The sequence below is a fragment of the Panthera tigris genome, chromosome D3, assembly GCF_018350195.1.
Source record: "Panthera tigris isolate Pti1 chromosome D3, P.tigris_Pti1_mat1.1, whole genome shotgun sequence".
In the NCBI taxonomy this organism is placed as follows: domain Eukaryota; kingdom Metazoa; phylum Chordata; class Mammalia; order Carnivora; family Felidae; genus Panthera; species Panthera tigris.
The window spans coordinates 82,108,152-82,125,580 of NC_056671.1; positions in this window are offsets into that span (position 1 = coordinate 82,108,152).

Sequence of the window (17,429 nt, forward strand, 5' to 3'; positions counted from 1 at the left end):
ATGCTGCAATTTGATCCAAATTACTCTATCATGGTCAGGGGGAGAGAGGACAAACTCTGTGGTGGAAAAGAATTTTCTTGTAAAGTATCTTCCTAGTTTAAATGCTCTGCTTTTTCTTTCAGCAAGAGGGTCTCTCTGTTTTTACAAGGCAGGATGGACCATATTCGGAGATTCAAATGGTACAGGAGACGTGAAGGATTCAACATTCTCAAATGCATCTACCAAGATATTCTCATACCACCGTGAAGGGCCTGGCTCCTTCCTTGTCAAAGAGACTTGAATGTGTGAGACTTCCCTGAATGTTTGCCACTCTCAGAATTAAATGCTGTACCCGGTACTGGGCTTTGTCTGTTTTCGAACAGAGATGAGGATCTATATAAATACCGTGAAGTCTTTCTCTCACACTTGGCTTTCAATTGCTAATCTGATTATTGAAGGTTGTTATTTCTACTCTTAAATGAATAAGTCATGCTGAGAAATAGCCATCCGGTTCTACAGTTGCTATTTCTTCCATACTTCTCAAATTTCTGAGACTGGCACCTGTATCCAATCCAAATTCAAACACATTGGAATCACATTGCTATGGATGCCATAGACGTTCATTACCCACCTGCCACCAGAGAGGGGGGAGTCCTTGTGATTAGCTGGCAAGTGATGAGGATCCAGGACATTATCCTTTGAGTCTGTTTTCTAGGAGCACTTACAGCACCGAGTGCCTTAGATCAGCTTCCCTAGAAACAGAGTGTAAGATGGGAATTCCTGTTCGAGTGATTTATTGCGAGAGTACTCCCAGTGAGAAATGGACTCTGGAAATTCCTCCACAGAGTTGGTCCTGCCTTGAGGCAAGGAGCCTGCATCTTGTACGCAAAGTCCACTCCAGGTGGAGAGGGATGGTTCCCTGAGTGAGCTGGCTCTCTTTGGCTGAAGAAAATTCTCTGGCAAAGGAGACAGCTGTGAATTTTTCACAGTTAACACCAACAGGCTGAGGGACGGATGCCCTTGCTGGTAAGAGGGAACTTGGTGGGGTTCCCCCAGCAGCCACTTTGGAAGTATAACACCATAAGCATTCTGTGGTTCTTGAGGCTAAATGCTTTTAGGGCATCGATTTCACTCAACAATTATTTACTGAGCACTTACAGTATGATAAATTCTGTAATTGGCCCTACCTTACATACAAAGCATAGTTCTCTATTCTTACAGAATTTGACAGTGGAACAAAAGATTAAATTAGGTACTCCAGTTATAAAAGTTAGGGCAAAAGGCAGAAATTGCCATAGGCCTAAAGTACAGGAAGATTAGGTCAAAGAATTTTTTTTTTTAGAGATATACTTTAGAGGGTTCGTAGTATAATAAGAGGGCTTTTTTTTATATTGCAACATATAAGAAGCTACTGTCCTTCATTATGAAATTAACGGTTTTATGATAGTCTATTCAATATACTTCTATATTTATTTATTCCACATCAATTTCTGTGGATATAGAAGCATATAGAAAAATACATAGTTGCTGATTTCATGAAATTAGTGTCAACATTTTATTTTGAAGTAATTTTATCTTCATTTAACTGAAATGATTAAACAGCGATTTTTTTTAAATTAACGATTTTGTTGTTGTTGATATTGCTTTTAACAAAGATTCTCTTAGTTTCTAGAAAGGAAGTGAAATTTTACTGAGTGAGAATAGGTGAGGGGCTGCAAAAATAGGAATTCCTTGCACACGTTTCTTATCTTTATTTGTATACATTTTAACAACTACTTTTTAAGCAGAACTAAAATACATTACTGATATTCTATTATTCCCAAACGTCAGTGGATATTGGGAGAGTGGAAGCATCAGGGAGATATTTCATTTAGAAAACAAAACAAAATACTGCAGTGTAAAATCTAAGAGTGCCTAGAGCAGGGCAAGCCAAGTCAGAGGAAGAAGGAGCTTAGAAAAATGTATAATTATCCTGATTTTTCTTTTTTTCTATATGATTGTTATAATTCCCCCCTCTCTCCTTAAGAACCCTCTGAGGAGCGTGCATGGATATTATGATATTTAGTTTATAAGGCAGAAGATTACATTAAAAGTAAATTATCTTTTCCGAGTTATAGATATTTGATGTTAGTTGATATGACAGTTGAGATAACACTATTTGCACCTCAAAGCTTTTTATAAGAACCATTGCTTCATGAAATTAAAATATCCTTGACTTCTCAGGATAGTCTCACCACGAGTATTTTTTAATTATTGTACAAGCAACAGATTATGTCCTCTTCCATGTATCCTGTCAGTCTGTGTTGATAGATGTCAGTTCACAAGCATATCCCGGTTTGGGTTGAAGTCAGTCTCCATTTCATGTTTGCATTTGAATTTAGGTCTGTCACAAGTGATAAAGAGTGATGAATGTGATATTGCCATGTTGAAAGATCATTAAATGTCACTCTGTGTCCTGGCAGCCAAATGGCTGGCAGAAAGTCAATGATGCAAACTCGGTTTGGAGTGTGGAGAGTAGAGATGGATCTAGGGCAGCACAGTCATGCAAGCTGCGAACAATCAATCAATCATCCCATTCAAAGGACGAGTGGAGTGAGATTTGATAAAAATACCGTGTGAGTACCCACAGTGGTGGACATCTAGCTTGGAAGGGTTTTGATTTACACTTACAACTACCTAGTTGCCAGCAGCTAGAACAGTAGGCTGGGCAAACTATGTATTTGATCAATTTCTTTGAATATCTTTTGACTTCAGATGTTCTTCATGCACCTTAAGTCTTAAACAGTCTTAAACAACTTTCTTGCTTTCGAGAAATGGCCTGTAGATGGGCTAAAGTGAGTCAAGTGTACAGTCAACCTATTAGAGGTACAATTTATATACCCTGATAAAGAAAGCATTAAATGTGAATGGCGATGCTATTTCACTTCCTCAGTGGCTTTCTACAATTTGCGTATAATTTATTTAGCTTTCCGCTTTCCTCGCTGTTCTTCCATTTCTATGAATTGATTCCGTGAAGTTCCTAAATATAAATTTTACTTAAAACAGGGAGGAAATGCTTACTCAATATTAATATTTATTTTCAAAAAGCTTTTAAGGCCATAACACAAAATATGGAGCACGTTTTATACGTTTATCCGGTAAATTACACCATTTGCGTTTTGAACGTAGGCTAGAAAATGAAAAACATTGCTATTGACTACTACCAGGTATCTTTTAGGTTGATAAATCTGTTTAATCAAGCTCACTTCCATTTGTTGAAAATGGGGAGTATAAAATATACAAAGTGAGAGGTGAATCAGGGGCATTATGACAGAAGAAAGTTGCATTAGTGAGCGCTTTCTGCATTCAGATATTTGATGCAGAGTATTTTAGAATGACTTATGAATTTGTCAGTATAAGTATACTGAGAACAATATTATCTGTTTCAAGTCATAGCCATATTTTAAAATCTTTACTAGGCTGTACAGGTAGCAGACATTCTAAATCAAACCTTGATAGTTATTTTCTGAGGTAGAATTGGAAACTCATTTTTTTCTCTAAAATTAATGTCAATGAGACTCAGAAAATTCAGCAGTTTTCATAAATAATGTCCAGTTTAACACAACCATCCAGGGTTTTTTTTTGGGGGGGGGGGGAGTTGCAATTAACATAAAAGATAAAAATAACTGGATGAATATCTTAGCTTAATTCCATTCGCAATTAAAATTATCTGATCAAATTCCCGAATTCTAATTTGTAGGGAGCAACATGTATTGTTTTGACTAACACTTAGATCCCCACGTAGATTCTCCTATAGGAAGAATGCAGAATGTCTAGGTGGTAAAGATAATACATAAGCAAAGATTTGAAGGAGATGAGGCCATGAAGCAAGCAGAAGCCTATCCCAGCCTCAAGTCTGAGGGTGCGTGGGTGACTCAGTCAGTTGAGCATCCAACTCTTGATTTCCGCTCAGGTCATGGTCCTAGGGTCATGGGATTGAGCCTCGAGTCAGGCTCTGTGCTGAGTGTGGAGCCTGCTTAAGATTCTTTCTCTCTCTCCCTCTGCCCCTCTCTCCCACTCATGCTCTCTCTCTCTCTCATGGGATTTTGTGGCAGTCAGGATTTAAAGGGACTCCTGAGGGAGTTTGTGAAGTGAGAAAAAAACTGTATCGGAAGGTAGACAAAAGAAGAAAAGAGGGCCCTGTTACCATAAGTAAGCATACATATAATTCTGAAAGTTGTGATTAACTTTTACAACAAAAAAACAACTACGTGTTGCCATAAGTGTGTAGAAGGTGGCAATTCAACCAAGTGTCTGGATTCAGGTAAATTCTCTGTGAATAAACAGTATTTAATCAAGGCTTGGAAAAGAATCTGGCATCATACAGGTAAGATGGGGGAATGGGAGTGGAAATGCAGATTGTTTCCTAGGCAGAAGGAAAGCTTGGAAGGAAATGCACTGTGTTTATTATGTAAAACATTTTCCATGAATATTCAGATGTCTTCAAGTCCTTATATCTCACAAAACCTCTTAAAGATAATATATTTGCTATTTATTATAGTCTAATTTCTTTAAAAAAATTATTTTAGAGAGAGAGTGTGCAAATGGGACTCAGCATGCAGTCTGATGCAAGGTTAGATGCTATGACCCTGGGATCATGACCTGAGCCAAAATCAAGAGTCGGATGCTCAACCAACTAAGCCACCCAGGCACTCCTGCTCTATTTTCTTAATAAATGAATTTCTTCCATGACACTGTGTTGTCAGTGCTCTAGATTTTGGCCAATCATATAGGTGTGAAATGATCTATCATTTTTTAAAATTTCCATTTCCCTGATGATATATCTTGTGGAACATCTTTTCACGTGCTCATTTGTCATCACTGTATCTTCTTTGGTGAGGTCTGTTCAGGTCTTCGGCTCATTCTTCAGTCAGTTTACTCATTTCATAATTGTTGAGTTTTGGAGTTCTTTGTGTATTTTGGATAATTGTCTTTTATCAGATTTATTCTTTGCAAATATTTTCTCTCAATGTGTCTCTTATCTTCTCATCTTCTTGACATCGCCTTTTAAAGAACAGAAAGTTTTAATTTTAATGAAGTCTAGCTTACCAATTATTTGTTTTCTAGTTCTGTAGTGGGTGTTAGATCTAAAAAGTCATCATCATGCCCAGTTAAGATCTTTTTTCTTATGTTGTTTTCTAGAAGTTTTATAGTTTTGATTTGACATTTAGTCTTGTGAGGACTGTAACGTCAGTGTCTAGATTCTTTTCTTTTTCTTGCATGTGGATGCCCAGTTCCTCTGCATGATTTATGGGAAAAATGTCTGCTCTATTGTGTTGCTTTTTCCTTTATCTAAGATTAGTTGGCTATGTTAATGTGGCTCTGTTTCTGGGATCTCTATTGTATCCCATTTATTTCTTTGTCTATTCTTTTACCAATACCACAGTATCTTAATAACTGTAGCTTCCTAGTAAGAATTGAAGTAAGGGGCAGTGTCAGTCCTCTAACTTTTCTTCGATATTGTGTTGGCTATTATGAATAAATTTCGTTATTGGTTTTACTATTATTTTGTCATTTTGATTTTTTCTTCTGCTTAACTCAGTCTCAGGTAAAAAATAAATCCCCCAATTCCTTTGAGATTTGTGGAGATCAGGGATTATGAAAGTGAATTACATGTAGCTCACTGTTACCTGGAGAGGGAAGCCCTTAAGTCCTCAGCTTAATATGGTAAGGAGTTCATATACAATTTCCATCGTAGAGTTAAATTATCACTCTCTTTCTGCCCACTCCATGAGACTTCTGAACCAAGACCTACCTTTGCTGAATTATCAGGGACAAAAACATTTTTATGCTCAAGGATTTTGCCTACATCTCTTCCTTTAGGACTTTCCTGAGAATTTGTCCGACCAGTTTCCCATTATCCTGACAGCTCTTCTATGCATTTAGGTCATTAAGACTATTTGCCTGCAGTTTTATTGTTTTCCTTGTGAAAGTTGGTTCTAATAAAGGACTTGATCCAAATTATTAGCAGCAGAAACCCTCATCTCTGAATCTCTAGTACTTTATAGTGTGCTTGACACAAATTAAACACTTTATCATGAAAAACTGAATGGTTGAGGAGTGCTTCTATCAATGGCTTTTGGGCTTTTGTTACAAAGTATGCATTTCGTAATTTAATGCATTTGAAATCAATTACTCCTGAAGTTCTGAAAATGGATAGTTTTTATAAAAAGAGAATCTCCACTTCAGGTGTATGTTGAAGCTAAAAGGCTTCTGTTAACTTGTAAAACAATTTTCCTATGGTTGAATTTCCTTGGCATGAAGCTTTTTAAAACCAACTTTTATGATTCTCATTAATGTCTATCAGCTGGAATTTAGATACGGTGGTAAAGTAACATTTAACAGAGTTTATTATTTATAAATAAAGATAATTGATGTTCAAATGCAATGTAGCATAGTCTTTTGGCATCCATAATTATCTTGAATCATAACGGTGTTGCTTCATCCAAACACATTGGAGCTCAATGTCGGTTTCCTCGAATACTTTTCATATACCTAAATGAAGCATTTAAGTTTTCGCACTGTGGTCAGTTAAGTCATTTGTGTAAGTGAATAAAAACAGATAACTCATGAAGTTGCTATGAGACTTTTGAAGGTGTTTTAAAATTTTACATCAAGAGTACTCCATAAATATTGTGATTCTATTAAAATATCAGAGAACTTTTATAGAAATTTTATAGAAACTAGTGGATAAAATATATCAAGTAGTCAATTTCAGCAGATGGGGACAACAGGGATACTCACTGAGAATTTTATGAATGTCTTTTAAGTACCATATATATTTTATGACATACCCTGAGATAATCCCCATTGAGTCATAATATTGTACTGGATTCTTCTGGTGTGTAGGCAGTACCTACGATTTGCTTCAAACCAATATAATGTGGTACTTGGTTAGGTAATGTTATATAATGTGGTACTTGGTTAGGTAATGTTATATGGCAAGAATGAAGGGATTTTACAGACATAAGTAAAATCCCCAGTTAATTGGCTTGAAGGTAACTGACAAGGGAGATTAGCTTGGGGACTCCTGACCTAATCAGTTAATGGAACCTCTTGGGATCAAAAGCAGGAAGCAACAGAGACTCGCTCCTATTGGCCTTGAAGAAGCAAACTTACATGTTAAGAAGAGAGTCCCCCGTTGTTGAATATCAAGCAATCTCCAGGAACTGAGGCCTCAGTCCTACTACGTCAAAGAACTGAATTCCACCAATAACCCGTCAGTTTTTAGAAGTGAATTCCGAGACTCAGAGGACATCACAGTTCTGGCCAACATTGTGGTTGAAACTTAATGAGCTCCTGAACGGAAGGGCCGGTTAAACTGTGCTCACACTCCTAATCCCAGAAACTGAGGTGGTAAATGTGCATTGTCTAAAGCTGCTACACTTGTCATATTTTACTACACGGCAGCAGAAAATAAATATGCAGATACTCATTCACATGTTCTTCTAGAAACAGGGGTAAAATCAAGTTCTCTCCTTAAATTCTATGTAATAGAAAATTTTAATAAGCCTTTTTGAATAAATAATGAAATATAAAGTAACTTAGATTAAAAAGAACGGAATCAAATTATTATAACATTTTGAGATCATCATCCTTTACTGTAGCCAAAGACTAATTATTAACAAGATCATGGTAGTGAATTATGATAAACTGATACCTGAACTGATCTCAATTATTTCTAATTTTTATCTAATTAAGTAATTAGTTAATTTTCCTTTCAGAAAATATTCAAACAAATTAAAAAAAAAAGACTATAATCATTGCTTCAAGTCTTCACTCAAGAAGATAATGAGAAAAATTTGATCTACAACTCTATTTCCTGGGCTTTTATGTAGAAAACCATACACACACACACACAACACACACACACACACACACACACACACACACACACTTAAGTATTTATGAAATTTACTATTTTCATTCACTGAAAACATTTTTCAATCAATGATATATCTACACCATTACTTAACATAATATATTTCAATTTTAAATATGCATCTATATTATCTTTAAAATTATTTAAGAGTCTCATAAGTGACTTCAAAATACATTAAACATATTCTATATTTCTGACTATATCTTTCTAAATTTCTTTTTATTTTAAAACCATGAAAAACCTTTATTCACATTTATCTTAATACATTTTCTGATTAGGAACCTTTTTAAAAATAGAACTGTTAGATCAAATTGTAATAATACTTTATGGACCTCTGATGGGCATAGTCAAACTTCTTTCAAGAAATGTATCAATTTACACGCTCCCAAATAACATTAAAAAATGTCTCTTTCCTTATAGCATCACCAGAACTAATTATTAAAATAAAATTTAAAAAAGTAGACAGCATATTACTTTGGAATAGTTTTCATTTGTAATTTTTGAATACCATTAGTATTGAATATTTTTATTTTTATGGACCAGTCTTTTCCATTAACAAAATATTCATTATACTCTTTGTCTATTTTTATTGAGTTATAGGAAATAACTTTACCATGTTTTTCTTAACATAGATTATATGTTTTTGTCTAAATGTTATTTCCCTGGTCATCTATTTAGAGTCTTATCACTTGGATTGTTGTTAGTATTATTTTTGAGGATTTGGGTGATTTATTCACTTGCTGGTTGGTTTCTTGGCTTCCTAACAGATACTTAAGTATGAGATTGTGCTTTGAAAGACTTAAACCCCTTGGCAAGATGTATAGATGTAATATTTGTGAAATGTTGGGTTGGGCCTTAACGAAATAACTATATATAGTTGCACTTACAGTTATGTAATTAGCCATATCTATATATAGATATGGATACATATATAGATATGGATACATATATAGATATGGATACATATATAGATACATATATAGATATAGATATAGATATGGATATAGATATAATTTACCTTACGCCAACACTGAGAAAATAATTTCTCATATATAGATATAGATATAGATATGGATATAGATATAATTTACCTTACGCCAACACTGAGAAAATAATTTCTCTAATAATTTGATGTTACATTAATGCACATGCATACTCTGTTGAAAGCAACATATGTGTTAAAATACATTATAAATCTTACATGCTTTGTAGAATTACCTTAAAATTATATATATAAATGTGTGCATATACACACATATATATAGATATATACCCATATATATCTATATGTATATACATATATGTCCATATATATCTATATGTATATACATATATATGTATGTGTATATGTATATATAATCAACTTTAATAAGTTGGTTATGTTATCCCCATATTCTCAGGTCTAGCATATACTGTAACTAATGTCAACTAGCTTAAGGGCTCTATTCTCTACTCTGGACAAAGGAGTGACAGGGCTTCAATGACTATAAACATTTTTCAGCCAGGATACCCTCTGTTGTGATTTCCTGAGCTGGTGTGCCAGTGATTTCACTGTGACCTCCTCCTACGCCATTTATTTCATGTTCTGATAAACCATATTTCCTCTTGAAAGCTGACAAAGTCTGAGAAAAGAATGCTACTAGGCCTCCGGGGAGATGGGATGCATGTATGATATGTTACTCTTTATATTAAAATACAAGATCTTTGGTTTCTGGAGACCATCCCAATGGAGTTGCTTCAGGAAGGCCATGCGGATCGGAGCTGACTTCAGTCCTTCGGTGTTACTAAGTTCTCCGTGAACACCGCCACATCAGAGAAAGGCTTCATTGGAAAAGTGGTGGCTACAGTTGTCATGATGTCAGAGAATACGCAGAGTCCACAGGTATGATTATTAAGGTACAGTGCCAGGAACTCCTCTCAGTAGGGGCTGTGACATCACGTACCCTGGTAATTAATAGTCTATTAAGCCTCCCTACTGTCAGAAACTCATTACTGAGAGCTGCCTCCTCCAGACACGTGTTTATTTCTTGTTTGTGTTCCAGTGATTTGTCAGATGGATTCTTTTTCGACACAACATGTTCTGGGCACAATAGTTCTTAAATTTGTTTTAAAATGTAGTCACAGTAGCTTTTAAAAGACATGCAGGGTCATACTTCATTTCAGATCACATCAGAGACTTATTTTTCTCGGTGATAAGATACTGTATATGAACATAACGTATTATACCAAATATGTTTTACTGAATGAATCATTAGGTACAATTTGTATTTATGTGCATGATAAAAGAGCATCAAATGTCCATATTAGTATTAAGTTTCATGTTCTGTTTCGCTTAAATATTCCCACACAAAGGTTCATATATGGAAGGAATACATAGGAGGGAATGTTATTTGCAATAACATAATGAAGGACTGTTGTCAGTATCTACTGATGCCGAGCTTAACGATGGCACACACAGAATTCAGACAAATTAAATTTTAGCATCTATACCAAATCCTTAGTGTTTCTCCTGAGTTTTTTTCAAGTTAAACAAATCAACTCGTCTTTGAAAGTAATCCTCGTTGAAATGATAGTTTACAGTAGAATATGAAATAAGATCTATTTTAGATTATTATTTATATCAGGACTTATGAGTGTTCTTTTTTGGATAATCATAATGGAAATCAATGTGCTGTACTGTACTCTAAAAATAATCCAAAGCAATAGATCAAATTGCAACGGTCTTTTTATTTATGTATTTAGAGAGGGTTGTACCTTGATGTGTTTTCACGTGTCTTTGCATTTGCGAGTTTTATTATTGAATCAGTGGATGCATTGGACGTTAAAGGAAGCGTATCATTTTGCTGAGAGAAGAGAACAACAGCCACCAAATGGTATTGCCAGGATTGTCTGGGGACAAAATTTCCTTGCCGTCTCTGTATTCATCTATGACCTCCATTCTTAAACGTTTTGGTGTCAGGACGACTTCACATCCTTAAATCATACTGAGAGATAAGAAACCTCTCAAGGACGGCAGAGTATGGACCTCTGCAAACATATCCCTCCATGAACAGAGTGTGAGCTCTGGCAAAAATCCTCAAAATCAATGCATTCTGAACTTTGAAAACTAACAGTAGGGGGAACCTTTATTCTAGAAGTACTGCCGAAATTCTTTGGAACAGTGAGCTTTGTGGCATTTTGACTCATTTTTATCTCATGCCCTTCTCCCTTTCTGAGATAGCGTTGAAAAGCAACAGCCTCACAGCCACAGAGGCCCTGAAAACCAGCAGCCTAGCGCCCCAGTAGGGGAAGAATGGGCTTGGAGCCTCTGAAAGCACCACCCCGAGATAATTGTCACCATTTGATCCGTCTGGCATCTCACAGGAAAGCTCTATTATCAAGGTTTGCCTTAGCTGACCTGACTCAGAACTTCCTTGGTGTGATCAGCTGTGGCCCTAGGACTTTTGTCAAAAACAATCAGTGGGAATTTGCTGAACATCACCGCTGCCTCGGGTGGTGTTCCCAGTTGGAACTACTATGGGACTCACCAAAAAACCTTAAAGAACTAGGAAATGCGATGTTCACAGGAGGGTCTGACAAAGCTCTGACATATTCCTGGCAGCACAGAAGTCCACAGGCGCGTTCAGAGCTGTGTGTCTGACCAGGACACTAAAGACAGACTTATGTACCCAAATGCGCACATCTTCATATACACAGATAATATTGGGAAGGATGTATCCTAAGAAGTTCACACTTATTTCCTCAATGGTAGAGAATTTAGTGGCTCTTCTCTTTCTCCCCCACTCGCGCTTTCTCTTTCTCCTTTCTTTTTTCCTTTTTTGCTTATCCATTATTATCCATAATCACTCTACATTACTTTTATATTAAAAAATAGGAAGGCAAAGTGCATTCTTACCCAAATTATTCCTGTGTGATTCATTAGTGGCTGCAACCTAAATTAGTCAAGAAAAGATAACTCATATTCCTTTGGTCACCTAGTAAATTGAGATCTGCCAGAAAATATCAACATTTTATCTGATGGCCCTCTCAGCCAGTGACTTGCATTTGTTCCCCTTTAAAAGATGTTCGAAATGTAGTTCATATTAATTGACATCAGAATATTGTTTTCCATACCGTGCCATATTATTTACCATAAATAGTATTTGTCAGTAAAGTTTTGCATAATTGTGGGGCCTGAAAAAGTTAATGTGGCTTTTATGTACATTTTAAGATACTCAAGATCCTTAACAATCTGATATAGATAATTCGTATTATTGCCCTATTCTGAAACTTTTAGACACTTTTCTATTTTAATTTTGTTCATTTTAACAAATATTCACGTGTCTGCAAATAAGTACAACTCTCTGTTATAGGTGATAAAAATCGAGAATTGAAGATTAATAAAACATTATTAAGGAAGAATAAGACTAAATAGCACAGCATATTTTGAGCTGCCTCAATTAAAGATGGAATAGTTTTCCTGAGCTGAAGTTCATTTTCTCTTACTATTATGTAGACTACATCCTCTCATTGGAAAGTTGCTTTTTCTATAAATTGTAGCTCAGCAACGTGATTAGGACATACTCACCTGCAGCTTGTTCTTATAAGTAACATTAGAAAACAACTACAGAAAATATAAAATTTTACTTCACTTCAGTATAACATGTGGAAATTTGCTGTATTCCCTGAAGATACGCTGCTGTTTATACAAATGCAAAGTGGCATCTTCAGTCAGACAAATCCGTTCCCATCTAATGGAAAACACCAAATCCTTAATTGTGCTAACAACATAAGTTTGCGCATAAGTGGCTTAAGTCACCTTATAAACACGTGTTTATAGAATTAGATGATCAGTTTATTACGTTAGCATCCTGCTGACTCTAGAGCAAAAGTGCAGTATATTCATTATGTTGTTATTTTATTCTTTATGAGTAATGTGGTAGTCGGTTAAATATAATTAAGAGTTTAGCAAAAGAAAGACGCTAGCAGAATTAAACAATGGACTGAGAGCCATTTCTTATTATAAAATAACCACTTGCAAAGATTTAATAGAAGAATCAGGTTCATTGTGGAGAAGAGAACTCTTTTAAACTAAAACAAACAACCACCACCACCACAACAAACCCTGGGGCTTAGGAATTTAGCTTCTTGTTGCAAAAAAGCAGCACACGTATTCAGGAAAAACGACAAATTCCCCGAAAATGACACTGACTCTCGGGATCAACACTTAGGATAAAGACAAAACTGAAGTAGAAACTGAAAGTGATAAAAAAGAGAATTAAGAAATTGGGGCGCCTGAGTGGCTCAGTCGGTTAAGTGTCTGACTTCGGCTCAGGTCATGATCTCACAGCTCATGTGTTCAAGCCCCACGTCAGGCTCTGTGCTGACAGCTCAGAGCCTGGAGCCTGCTTCAGATTCTGTGTCTCCCCCTCGCTCTGCCCCTCTCCTGCCCTCTCTCTTCCTCTCTTTCTCTGTCTCTCTCAAAAACAAATAAACATTAAAAAAAAATAGAATTAGTAAAGTACTTGATGTAACGACCATGCTCAGATAACCTTACTGCCATCCTGTTGATGGGTATTTCAGACACTAGGGTTGTTAAAAACTCACTTACATGTTGGTTTAAGAACATGACATTACGTGCAGTTTCACTACAAAACCACTGTACGAGGATGGTCCTGGCCTGCATAGAACATAAAGCACCATTGAGGAAGAAAGAGACACAACCGTGATTAAATTGCCTAGGATTTTAAACCAAGCGAGAAGTTTGTATTCAAAGTGAGGTTTAATATGTGACAGGAGAGTCTAGACAAAACTGAGAGGACTGAGTTTGAGGAACCACATTAGATTGGGTGATTAGGGATAGCAACATGTGTCCTGAAAATAATCTTGTTATTTAATTGATTTATTTTTAGCCACTAGTGGAAAGTTTAACATAAGGCATGTGAGTATGTGTACTTTATTCCTGTCCCATAATTGGTATTAGGCAATATATTTCTTTTTATCTCTGCCTTTAAGGCTAAAGGTAATTTGTAATTTTAGGATTTATGGTAGGAATTTTAAATTAATGCACGTGGATAAAGTATTATATGAATAAAATGTTAAGTGCCATTACATAAATTCCATTTAAAGTGGTTACATTTGCTTTCTAATCTGCTGATATTTGTTTTAGGAGGCCCTAGTTACCCTGCATTAGGTATATTCATCCAAATAAAGTTAAAAGCAATTCTTGTAATAGAGGAAACATAACTAATAGTGAAAATCAATACAGAATTACATTAGTGTGTGTACAATCTGTTTCATTGTTGAGAATTAATTCTAATTACAGTAATAAAAGACATTTAACTGACATTTTCACCTATCATTCGTTTCGCTAAGGAGAAGATGCATTGTTCTCAAGTCTTTTCAGAGACAAATGTTTTACTGAATTCTAAGTGTGATAAGCTTTCATAGACTGAGAAAGATCAGGTCAATGAGAAGCACATTAGTATATTTTTCTCTTATTTCTAAAAAGGCAGATGCTAATTAAAAGTACTGTGGTCCTTAATTCTATGCTTGGGAAATTATATGCATCTTCTTATCTAATATCCCTATTTATGAGCACTATTTAAAATTTCTGAGCTAAATATTAAAAATCTTGTATTCAATGAATTGTCGATAATTAATACAAGCTACAAAAGTGAAAATTCCGAGTGTAATATTTTAAATTATTAAGGGTGGAAATTTAATTCTTATTGAGTACTCACAGTTAAGTTATCAAAATGTTATTTAAGTGAACATCTAAGTAACATTTTCTAATTCTAGGTAAACAGAGATAAGTATGTCGTTCAGTTTTGTACCAGGTACAGATTTAGGCCAAAACGCCCAGTGCCCGTGACTTTGTGTTTCCGTCACTTCTTTCTGAGAATCGTGAGATAACCCTTCGTTTCGCAAAAGTTTAGGATGAGAAATTTGATGAGTAAGTAGACTTATTAAAATGCCTTGACTTTAAAATGTTCAATGCAAGGTGCCTGGGTGGCTCTGTCGGTTAAGCCTTTGACTCCTGATTTTGGCTCGAGTAGTGATCTCTTGGGGGGAAGAGTCAAACCCTGCATCCGGCTCTGTGCTGACAGTGCAGAGCTTGCTTGGGATTCTCTCTCCTATTGTGTCTGCCCCCACGCCCCCCACTGTGATCTCTCTCTCTCTCTCTCTCTCTCCCTCTCTTTCGCTCTCTCCCTTAAAATAAATAAATAAACATTTAAAAACAATAAAATGCTTACTGCAAATTGTCTTTGGAATTCTGCTAGAGCTGACAATTGAAGGACAGACTAAGATATGAGGAATATTGATTAAAAATAAACTTTGCTCCAGTAATAAGTTTGAATAGCTCTGGGTGGCTTTAGGAGAGTAAGAAAAAACATGTAAGTGTATTTTATTTATTTATTTATTTATTTGTCTATTTATTTATTTAAAAGTAATCTCTACACCCAATGTGGGGCTTGAACTCATGACCCTGAGATCAGGAGTCGCACATTCTTCCTGACTGAGCCAGCCAGGTGCCCCTAGGAGAATAAGAAATTCTGATTAATGTTCGACGTTGGGACTAGAAGGTAGCGCTAACAACTGGCTGAATGAGAAGGGGTCTGTGAAGTAGCTGGTCAAATAAAATAGGACTATCAGATGGCTCTGATGTCCCGTTAAGAACTTTTGTGCACATTGCATGAAACAGTGAACAAGGAAACACTTGATTAATACCAACAGAACCGGGCATTGGACTACTGCTTTTGGATTTTGCTTTTGAATGCTTTGGATATCGTTTCTGTGTGAGCCAGACATCCACGGCCCTATGCAGGGTCCCCAGTCAGTTATCTGGATCAGCGCCACAGTACCATTTGGCAGAGTAGCAGTGTTATAAATGAAGCATCAAACTCAAGGCTAAAGGTTTGTAAACTGATGTGTGGCTTGCAGTCTGTTTTGCGTGCCAGACTTGAAAGCTATCAGAGTCGTCCCCTAAACAAATTGTATTAGTCATTCTCATGCGTCATAGTTATATGCAGGTGCACACACAGGTTAATACGTAAAATCAAACCACCAAACTGGGTGATGGAGAGCAGCGTTCAAAATCCCAGCTTGATAAAAATCATAAAGTTGAAATCGCCCCTGTGGAAAAGCCAGTTATTGTTTAAAAACGGCCAAAGGGCCACCTGGGTGGCTCGGTCCCTTAAGCATTGGACTACTGGTTTCAGCTCAGGTCATGATCTCATGGTTTGAGAGGTCAAGCCCCACATCGGGTTCTACACTGACAGCCTAGAGCCTGCTTGGGATTCTCTCTCTCCCTCTCTGTCTGCGCCTCCCCTGCTCTCTCTTTCCCTCTCTCTCTCTCTCTCAAAATAAATAAATAAACTTAAAAAGAGTACATAAAAAGGGCCAAGATGCAGCATTGCAGGCAGTGATGGGCCTTTCCAGCGGGGATCCTTCTTTCCTCAAGGGGGCGCTGTGCACGTGACTGCATGGCCAGTTACCATAGTTCTTTGTTGTTGGGGAACCTGAGAAATTCCCCGCAAAGCTCAGAACGAGTTTTCAATTTAGAAAGTTATGTTGAGTAAGAAACTGAAGAATTTTGCAATTTATCTCAATTTTATGATTCTGAGAGGGTCATGACAACAATTTTCACTTTTTGTCTATTTTGTTTTTTAATTTTTTTAACGTTTATTTATTTTTGAGACAGAGAGAGACAGAGCATGAACGGGGGAGGGTCAGAGAGAGAGGGAGACACAGAATCTGAGACAGGCTCCAGGCTCTGAGCCGTCAGCACAGAACCTAACGCGGGGCTTGAACTCACAAGCTGTGAGATCTTGACCTGAGCCGCACTCAGCCGCTTAACCGCCTGAGCCTCCCAGGCACACCTCTTTTTGTCTATTTTGAATAAAATTCACTTTTGTTAGGAATGATGTAAAATGGAGACCCTCACAAGTCACCAGAGACAAAGAGAGTCTTGAAAACATTTTTAATATCATATGGTCGCTCAAAGAAACAAACTTTGTATCAGCACGATCGTTTTATTTTTGTTGATGCAATTGCTTTGGTTGTAATAAACTTGACTGAGCTCATCTAAACAAATAATTAGAAGAAAAAAAACAATCATGAGCTTTTGCATAAAATCAATTCAAATAAGACTCAACAAAATCCGGTGTTCTTCTCTCCTGTCAAATTTTCCTGGGACATATTAAGAGCTGCATGGTGCCCCGAACGTTCCAGCAGAATATTCACTATTTTCTGATTTATAGTGAAGTCCAGTATCCAAAATTATACGCCCAATGTCATTGTTGTGCAAACTGATCAAAAAAATTATACATACTCAGCTCAAAGCTTCAAGGCAAGACATTTCTTTGAGATACTGTGTTCAGAATGTATTAGCAGTTACAAGCCCATCTAATTTAATAAAACAAATATGTACATGTGAAACTTTTCATAATGTAATTTCATCATTATTGAACCATATAGTGATCCTTTTCCAGGTGAGAATTCCTTTTACTATTATGTCAGAAAACTGAAAAGCCACGAACCAGATTAG